This window comes from Opisthocomus hoazin, chromosome 25, assembly GCF_030867145.1.
Source record: "Opisthocomus hoazin isolate bOpiHoa1 chromosome 25, bOpiHoa1.hap1, whole genome shotgun sequence".
NCBI lineage: Eukaryota > Metazoa > Chordata > Aves > Opisthocomiformes > Opisthocomidae > Opisthocomus > Opisthocomus hoazin.
The window spans coordinates 7243739-7251745 of NC_134438.1; positions in this window are offsets into that span (position 1 = coordinate 7243739).

The following is an 8007-nucleotide window of genomic DNA, read 5'->3' on the forward strand; positions in this document are numbered from 1 at the left end:
TCAGTGTTCAATTCAAAAGGCGCTTTTTTGAAATTTCCACTTTACGGACAGATAAAATCATTTTAAAAGGTGAAATTGGAGTGAAAAGTGTTTCAGCCCGCTTGGATTATTTTTCCCCTATAGTTTATTTTTTTACAGGAAAATCGTTTTTTGAAAAAACAAGCTATTCCTGAATGAAAAGTCTGGATCTGGGAATTTTTGTGCGACGGAAAAGCTGGTTCCCCTCCAGCTGCAAGCTCTGGTGGCCCCAGCAAAGACCCCAGCAAAACCATCTGTTTTGCCCCCCCAAAAAACTTCCCTCGAGGGTACAAACGGGGCGAGGGCAGGGCCGGCGGTGACTGCGCCTGGCCCTGAACCCGGGTCTGCACCCAACGCTTTGGGAGCCCTGGGCTTTCCCGGGGGGCTCGGCTTGGCTTCGGGCAGCTCTGGGGCTCCCACCCGGCAAGCGTCTGCTGCACGCCCGCTTCTGCAGAATCAGGTCCTGGTGGCAGGAGCCCGAATTTCTTGGAAGAGGCCCCCCCCAGGGACCTGGTTCTCGGAAGCGGGGTGCTCCAGCGCTGCGGGCAGGGGAGGGCCCCGCTTCCTGCCGGCACGCTTTCCCTCGGGGAGGGACAGCCTTCCCCTCTCCCTCGCAACGAAAAACCGGATGAAAAAACCCTCTAGCCGGCCCTTCCCGTGCTCCCTGCCTTCGGCGGGGTTTTCTCCATCGCGGGCAGGGGTTTTCCTGCCAGGGTCGGACGGGTGCAGGCAGCCCCCGGCCTGGGCAGGAGCCCGCTGCGAGGCGGGAAGCACGACGCCCCGCAGCACGACGCCCCGCAGCACGACGCTCCGCGCCCCGCAAACGCCAGCCTGGCGCAATCCCTTCCCTCCCGTCCTCCTCCGGGAAGGCGGCCGGGCAAGCCCTCGGGTGCAGGGCTGGGGTGGGCGAGCGGGGCTGGACCTGCCTCCCGCAGCATCGCCCACGGGAGACTGGCCAAGCTGGCAGCCCCTGCCGCCTCCCGGGACCCCACAGCTGCCATCATGAAGGCATTTTTTCCTTTATTTCGCTATTTATTTGCTCAAAATGGAAATTCTAAAGGCGTTCTGAAGGGGATAAGGGTTGAGAGCCCTGTCTGTGCTCAGGATTCGGAGATACTGGGCACCCCAACCCGCTTCAGGGCTGGGTACCACCTGGGAAGTGGAGCAGCTTTGGTTCCCCCCGGCTCAGACCTGATCCCTCCCGGCACGCTGCGAACGCTGGAAGACTTCGTGGCTCTGAGACCGGTGCGATGCGTTTGCTCCCCACACGCAGAGGGGCAGCCCCACAGAGACTCGCTGCCCTCCCCTGCCCCGCCGACGTTCCCGGAGGACGCCTTGACCCGCAGCAGCCCATCGCAGCCCATCGGGAGCTGCGCAAGGACGGTTCTCTTCAGGCATTTTTGTGGGTTCAAGGAGTTTCATTTCCCTCCCAGATACCTAAAAGCTGTTTTCCCATTCGCCTCCCCAAATTTACACCCTAACACTCCATGTTCTGACTTTATGAGTTATCCACAAAAATATCAGCCTGTGAAAAACAGAATATATATATTTTTTTATTCCCAAACTGGAACTTTTCTGAGTGAACAATAGCTTGGAGTGACGAGGCTCGTCAGACCTGCGCTTGCCCTCTTTTCTCAGCATAAGAATAGCCCCTTTGAAGACATCAGGTAGCATCCGAGCGGGGAGGATTTGCACAAAAAGATGAGGGCAGCCTTCTGCCAAGGGGACTTTGTGAACTGAGCGTGGCCCGAAGAACCCTCTGTGTTCATCTTTGCCAGCCAGGAAAAAAAAAAATAGGAATGAGCTGGAATCTGGGTGAGGAGAGATGGCTTGACCAGGCTTTGGTCGGGGTTTCGTTCGGCACCTTGCTCGGTGGGGTTTGGTCTCCGAGGGACCCCCTCCCTCCTCCCACGGCTGGAAAGCCGATGGCCGCGGGGCCGTCAGCGATGCCGCAGGGGCAGCCGGGAGACTCCCAGGAGAGCGACAGCAAGAGAGACCACGGATGCTCATGCTACGGCGCTGAACGCCCAAAAGAGAGAGAGAGAGGAGAAAAAGGAGGAGAAAACTCCCTTTATTCCGCGACAGGCAAAGCTTCGGGCGTGCATCATCTCCAGAAGGGTACAACCAAGGCAGCAGGGTTGGTGGCTCCTGGATTAAATGTCCCACGTAACATCCCGTTATCCAGCACTGAGACACGTGGCCGGAGCAGCAGGAGCCAGCGTGGGGTAAGTGACGGGTCCCAAACGCGGTGTCCGTCGTCTCTTCTTGGCAAATGACACCTTCCAGCTCTTCCGAGCTCATCCACGCTCTTCTGCCTCTGCGATCGATCCCCAAACTCTTATTTGTCGGAAGCTGGTTTTCCTGGCGAAGTTGGGTTTCTTCTCCTCCAGAAAGCGTCTGCCCTTCTAACCAGGATAATGAAAACCTTTAAAAAGTGACAATTTTCAAGCAAAGGTTTTTGATCCTGCGGTTACCTGGAATGGAAAATTCTCAGCTTGCTGTAGGGTTGACAGAAATCCGAAATCTTTCATGGAAAAGGTCAGTTTGGGTTTGTCCTAAATCCCACTCACGGCAAAGCGGCTCCGAACAGGGCAGCATCCTCATCCTTCCGGGAAAGTCCTCTCCAAGCCGGATCCAAAGTCCATCTGCCACAGGGTGTGGATTGGCCATTTCTGGCAGACAGGTGGTGGAGAACACAAAAGCTGACGCCCCTTTGGTTGATGTTTTTTCTCCGATGGGATGAGTAACTTCAGGAGCAAAACCTGACTCTGCTAAAGATGCTGGTTTGAAAAAGCTGTGTTTGAGGCTGTGAACAAGTCCCCTGAACTCCTCTGCTTCCTGCCCGGTCTCGGATTCTCTCCCTCCTGCTTTCAAGGCAAAATAAAGAAAAAAATAGATGGAGAGAAGCGAAAGAAGAAAACTGGGAATGGGAAAATAAAATTTGGAACAGGAAAATAGGGCGAACAAGGGAAGAAAGCTATGTTTTCCCTTCCGAAGTAGTGTTTTAGGGAGGGACCTGCGCATTGACGCAGCTAAAGCCTCAAACTCCCATCGCTTCCAAGATGTAAATCTCAACAGATGAGCAGAAAAGCTGGTTTTCCACCCAAATTACGCCAGCCATTTTCACGCAGCCCTCGCAGCACCCTATGAAGCTGCAGTGAGCGGCAGCGCCCGGAGCCCGGCCCTCCACCCCGCTCCCTCGGGGTCCGGGGCTGAAGCACCCCGGGGTTCGTCTGCGCCCCGCTGCGCCCCGGGGATGCACCCACCGACGGGAGAGCAGAGAGGGTGCCGGCCCCGTCCTCCCCAGGGCAAGCCCGCAGCTCTGGGCGCTGCACCCGCAGCCAGCACAGGGCTGGCGAAGCCGGGGGTCCCGAGGAGACCCCCGGAGCCCCCGGGGGAGGACAGCGGCGTGGCCGTGCACCCTGCTCAGCCCACGCTCGCAGGCCGCCCAGCGCCCGGAGGAATCCGGCTTTGCCCGGACGTGCTGGCGGGGCCGCGGCCGACGCCGAGCTCTTGGACCCCGCTCGCCTCTTGCGTAAGGCGAAGAAATGATGCACCGAGTTACTGTAAGTGATGAGAGGCTCCTGGCTCCCTTTTAAAGCGACAGGCTGCTGTCTGCCTGGGGTCCGGCATCGCTCCCCCTGCCCCGGCCGGCGTGACCCCGCGCCCCACGGCGTCCCCGAGGCGAGCAGGCCCCCGGGGAGGGGGGACCACGACACCAATCCGCTTTGGAGCTGCGCGTGGGGGGAGATGTTGCAGGGGGTGCAGCATCCCAGGCACAGCCTCGGAGCCCAGGAAGGGGGTCTGCAGCCCCTCTGGCTCGCAGCTGTGCCTCAGTTTCCCCTGGTCGCACAGAGAGAGGAGGGTCAGGCAGAGTGGGCTCAGCTGGGTTGCAGTGAGCTGAAGCTAACGGTTAAAGCAGAGACAGAGGAGAGGCGAAAACACCGGCGTCTGGGTGCGCTGCTCCCACACACGGAGAAAACGATGTGGTGTGGGGGGTCTCCAGACAGTGACCAATTTTCCTCCGTGCCTGCACAGCCTCAGCGCGGGAGAGGAAGGAGCCTGCGAGCGGAGGGGCTGTGGATCGCGCTGCTGCCGTCCCCCACGGAGCCGTACCCCCCGCTCGGAAGCCCACATGCCGCGCCGCACCGCGCCGTGCCACCAGCACATGGAGACCCAGGGCACCTGGCTTCTCTCTCCGCGCTGGGATGTGCCGTGGTTTGGGTGGTTTGGGGTTTTTTTTTTTCCCCTTTCCCCTCTTCTCCTTTTTTTTTCATTTATCTGCTTTTCACATAATGTTACTCATCCAGAGCAGGACGTCTGCCCTCACCACTCACCGTGTTTGTCTGCATTGTTTCCTTCGGGGAGATGCTTACCCGCACACGGTGACTACTTGTCTGAGTCGTCACGGTGCCGAGCGGCGGGGATTACTCATGGTGTAAGGTTTGAGAAAGGAAGGGGGAGGCCAGATTTGCCGCTTTGTCTGCAGTTGTTCATTTCTCACTCTTTGATATATTTTTTTCTTCCCCTCCTCTCTTTCTTCTTCTGCCAATGTTCTCCAGCCTGGCTCCCTGAGCTCCCTGCTCCTTGCTCTCACACACCGAGGCCAGAGCATCTGGCCAGATCCCTGCGGGATGTGAAACGGCCTTTGCTGCGCTGCTCCACGGGTGCAAAGGGGTCCCCTGTCCCCTCGCACCCGGCTGGGAGAGCCAGCCCCTCCCTCTGGGACCCCCCCATCCCGCTCTGACCACCGCCGCCAGCTCTGCCCGCCCCGCCTTTACCCGTTTCCACTCACTCTTGGCCCAACGTCCCCCCCCCCATCTCTGCCACGACGTCCCCACGTGGCACCCGGCCACCGCGGCACGAAACGCTCGGCCCAAGCTGGACCAGACCCGACCCCGACATCCCCCCATTTGCTGCCTCCAAAGAAGACCCAAACCCAGTGTACAAACCCCCAGCGATTGTTAGGCATAAGAATGTGATAAAGGAGGGGGGAAAATCGCACCCAGAACGCCCTGGCTGGGGTTCCAGCGGCTGCCGAGGGTGCTGTGGGGATTGCTGTGTTTGCGACGCCGGGGCACAACCCTCTGTTTCAGGCGCGTGCTTGGGAAGACTCAACAGAAAAGCATCTGGGACACGGTCCTTCCCTTTCTCCGCGGCAGATCAATGAATATTTTAACAAAGAAATATTTCATTAAAAGAGTTGATTGCTTAATGAACTGTCCCTGTGAGCCATCAAAATGCAATGTTGTGTTTTTTTTTTTTTTTTTCTCCCTCTAACGAAGGCGAAGATTCATATCACGAAGAACTGGCTTATCAAATTACCGTAATAGCCTGTGTAGACCAAGCCCGTGGAGCGGCGCGGGGAGACCGGGGTCTGCCTCGTGCCAGGGATGCAGCTCCACGCGCTCCCCGGGTGGGTTTGGACGACACCGAACAAGACGGGACCAGCCCAGGGTCCCTGGGCACCACTGCATCGTGATCCGTAAATAGCAGTGGGTGGGATAGCGTGGGGCAGGCCTGTCTTCCTTTGGGCTACCAATATTTGAAGGGAAAGGAAATTATCCATCTTTGTTTCCCCATCCCGAGCACTTCATGATAAAACGACAGCGTTTGGTTCATTAAAAGCCAGCTCTGATGTCCGAGTCCGTGAATCCAGCAAAGCTCTGCTGGATTGGCACCAGGGCTCCAGCCTTGTTTACCTGGCTCTCATCTTGGGTGATTAAAACAGAAAGGCATCCAAATCCAAAAATTTAAATCCTATTGATGCTGTTTGCTTGCTTGTGTGCCCTGATAGAACGAGCCGAGTGCTGCCCATCGCTCCTGCTGCTTCCCCCGGGGCCGCCGGGCAGGACATCGGCTCCTCTTCCTCTCTCCTTTTTAAAGTTTCCATTGCATTGCCTTTTGAAAGTTTATTAATGAAAATATTCCTCTTCATCTCAGGTTCTGTCACGGCCCCGCTCGGCAGGGCGGCCGTGATGCTCGCCGGGCTCCGGGGCCGGGCACGGCTGGCGGGAGCGGAGTCATTAGCGGGTGGGAAATGAACAATAACCTGACAAGAAATGACCAATTTTCCATCAATTAGAGCGAAGCCTCTTTTTGTCTTTTTGTAAAATTAAGTTTTGCTCACTGGTGATTACTTTGGTCTGATGACAATTCATTAAAACCTACACGGGGAGGACGCTGATGGCGTGGCCGGGAGGAGGAGGAGGAGGAGGAGGAGGAGGAGGAGGAGAGGGAAAGGTGGCGAAGCAGCCAGTGCTGGGGTTGGGACACGCTCGGGTGGAAGCGCGGGGCTGGAGGCGGGCGCTGGAGGTCAGGACCTGGCCTGGTCAATGATCCAGCAGCGGGACAGGACCCGGAGGAAGAGGGAAGCAGCCCCAAAAGCGGGGCGGCAGGAAGCCATCCCCGCTCCCTCTCCGGCGGGAGCACAAAAGCGCTTTGTTTAGGGCCGGACTTCGGCTTCTGGTGCTGCTTCCCCCACCGAGGGCTCCTCCACCGCCTCGCTCTGGTTTAACGACGCTGCAGCATCCCTGGGTCTGATGCCAGCCCAGCATCCCGGCCGGGGTCACAGAGCAGCTGCCGTGAGCTTGGGGACAGCGGGGACCCTGCAGCAGGGACACCGCAGCCCGAGCCTGTGCTCGCTGCACCCCCGGGCCGGCTCCCCAGCCCCTGCAGAGCTGCCGTGGGTGGGGACGGGGTGGCAGCAGGGCACGGAGGTCGGCAGGCGAGGGACCGGGGTGGGCAGCGGCAGGGGCGAGCCGGCCCTGCAAGACCAGGCAGGGAAGTTGCCACCAGCACCTCGAGCAACCGCCCAAGCCAGACGCAGTCGAGACCAAATTTCTGTTAAAGAGGGGAAAACAGGCACTGAGTTTTGCATTTGCAGTCATGTATAACTGTGTGTGTATGCACACAGGCACAGGAGCCTTCAAAAATCAAGTCAAACCACGTATCGGAGCTGCCTCTGCCGCAGGATCCGGCCCCCTCGCTCCCCGGCTCACTCCCCAAACCAAAGGCAGAAGTTTCTCAGGCTGCTGCTCCATTGGCACACACCCTGTCTGTGCTTGAGCCGTCATCGGGGGGCCCTAATTCTACAGGAGCCCCCCTCAACCATCCTCTGCACTTCACAGAATCACAGAATCCCAGCACGGCAGGGGTTGGCAGGGCCCTCTGTGGGTCACCCAGCCCAACCCCCTGCCCAAGCAGGGTCACCCGGAGCAGGGGGCACAGCACCGCGTCCAGGCGGGGCTCGAATATCTCCAGAGAAGAAAACTTCCCTGGGCAAACCTAACCCCAAACTTTCACTTTTATTTACTTCCTTGCAAATGTTTCCCGGTGACTCCCAGCCTGGTGCTCACCCGCACTGGTTTTCTGCAGAAAGGAGCAGCCTCTGCAATCCCTTCCCGGGGGAACGGGCAGGGATGAGATCGTCGGATGGCGATTGTGAAAGCCAAGAATTTACCCTACGAGGGCTTCGCTTCGGCGAGGCGGGTGTTAAGTGTGAAGTCCACGGGACGGGAGCGCGGCCCCTGCGCGGGGCTGAAGCAGAGGCGCAGCCAAGCCCTCCCTGCCTGCGCCCCCGAGCTCCGGGGTCTCTCGGGACGTGCACCCAAACCCCCACCCCACCAGGACAGCTGCAATGGCCAGGTTTGAAGGACGCAAAGATGTAGCAAGGAAAAAAGTCAGGTTCTCACCAGGTTCTTTTCTTTTTCTTCCCAGAACTCACTGCAAGTTCAGAAGGGGTGAAATCTGCAGTCGGCTCAAGCTGGATTTTTTAACAGCACCCAGCTGGGCATAAGGGGTAAACACAGGGGTGATTTGCTCCCTGCACTTTTTTGTCACTCTATTTATAACTTTACTTACGAGGGGATTTCCACAAAAAGCCATAAAAACTGGGGTTTCCCATTGAAAAGCTTTTCATGTTCTTTCATGACCTTTCTTCAGCAATGACCTAATTTCGCTCAAACTCTGGCACAGACTATTCCTGAG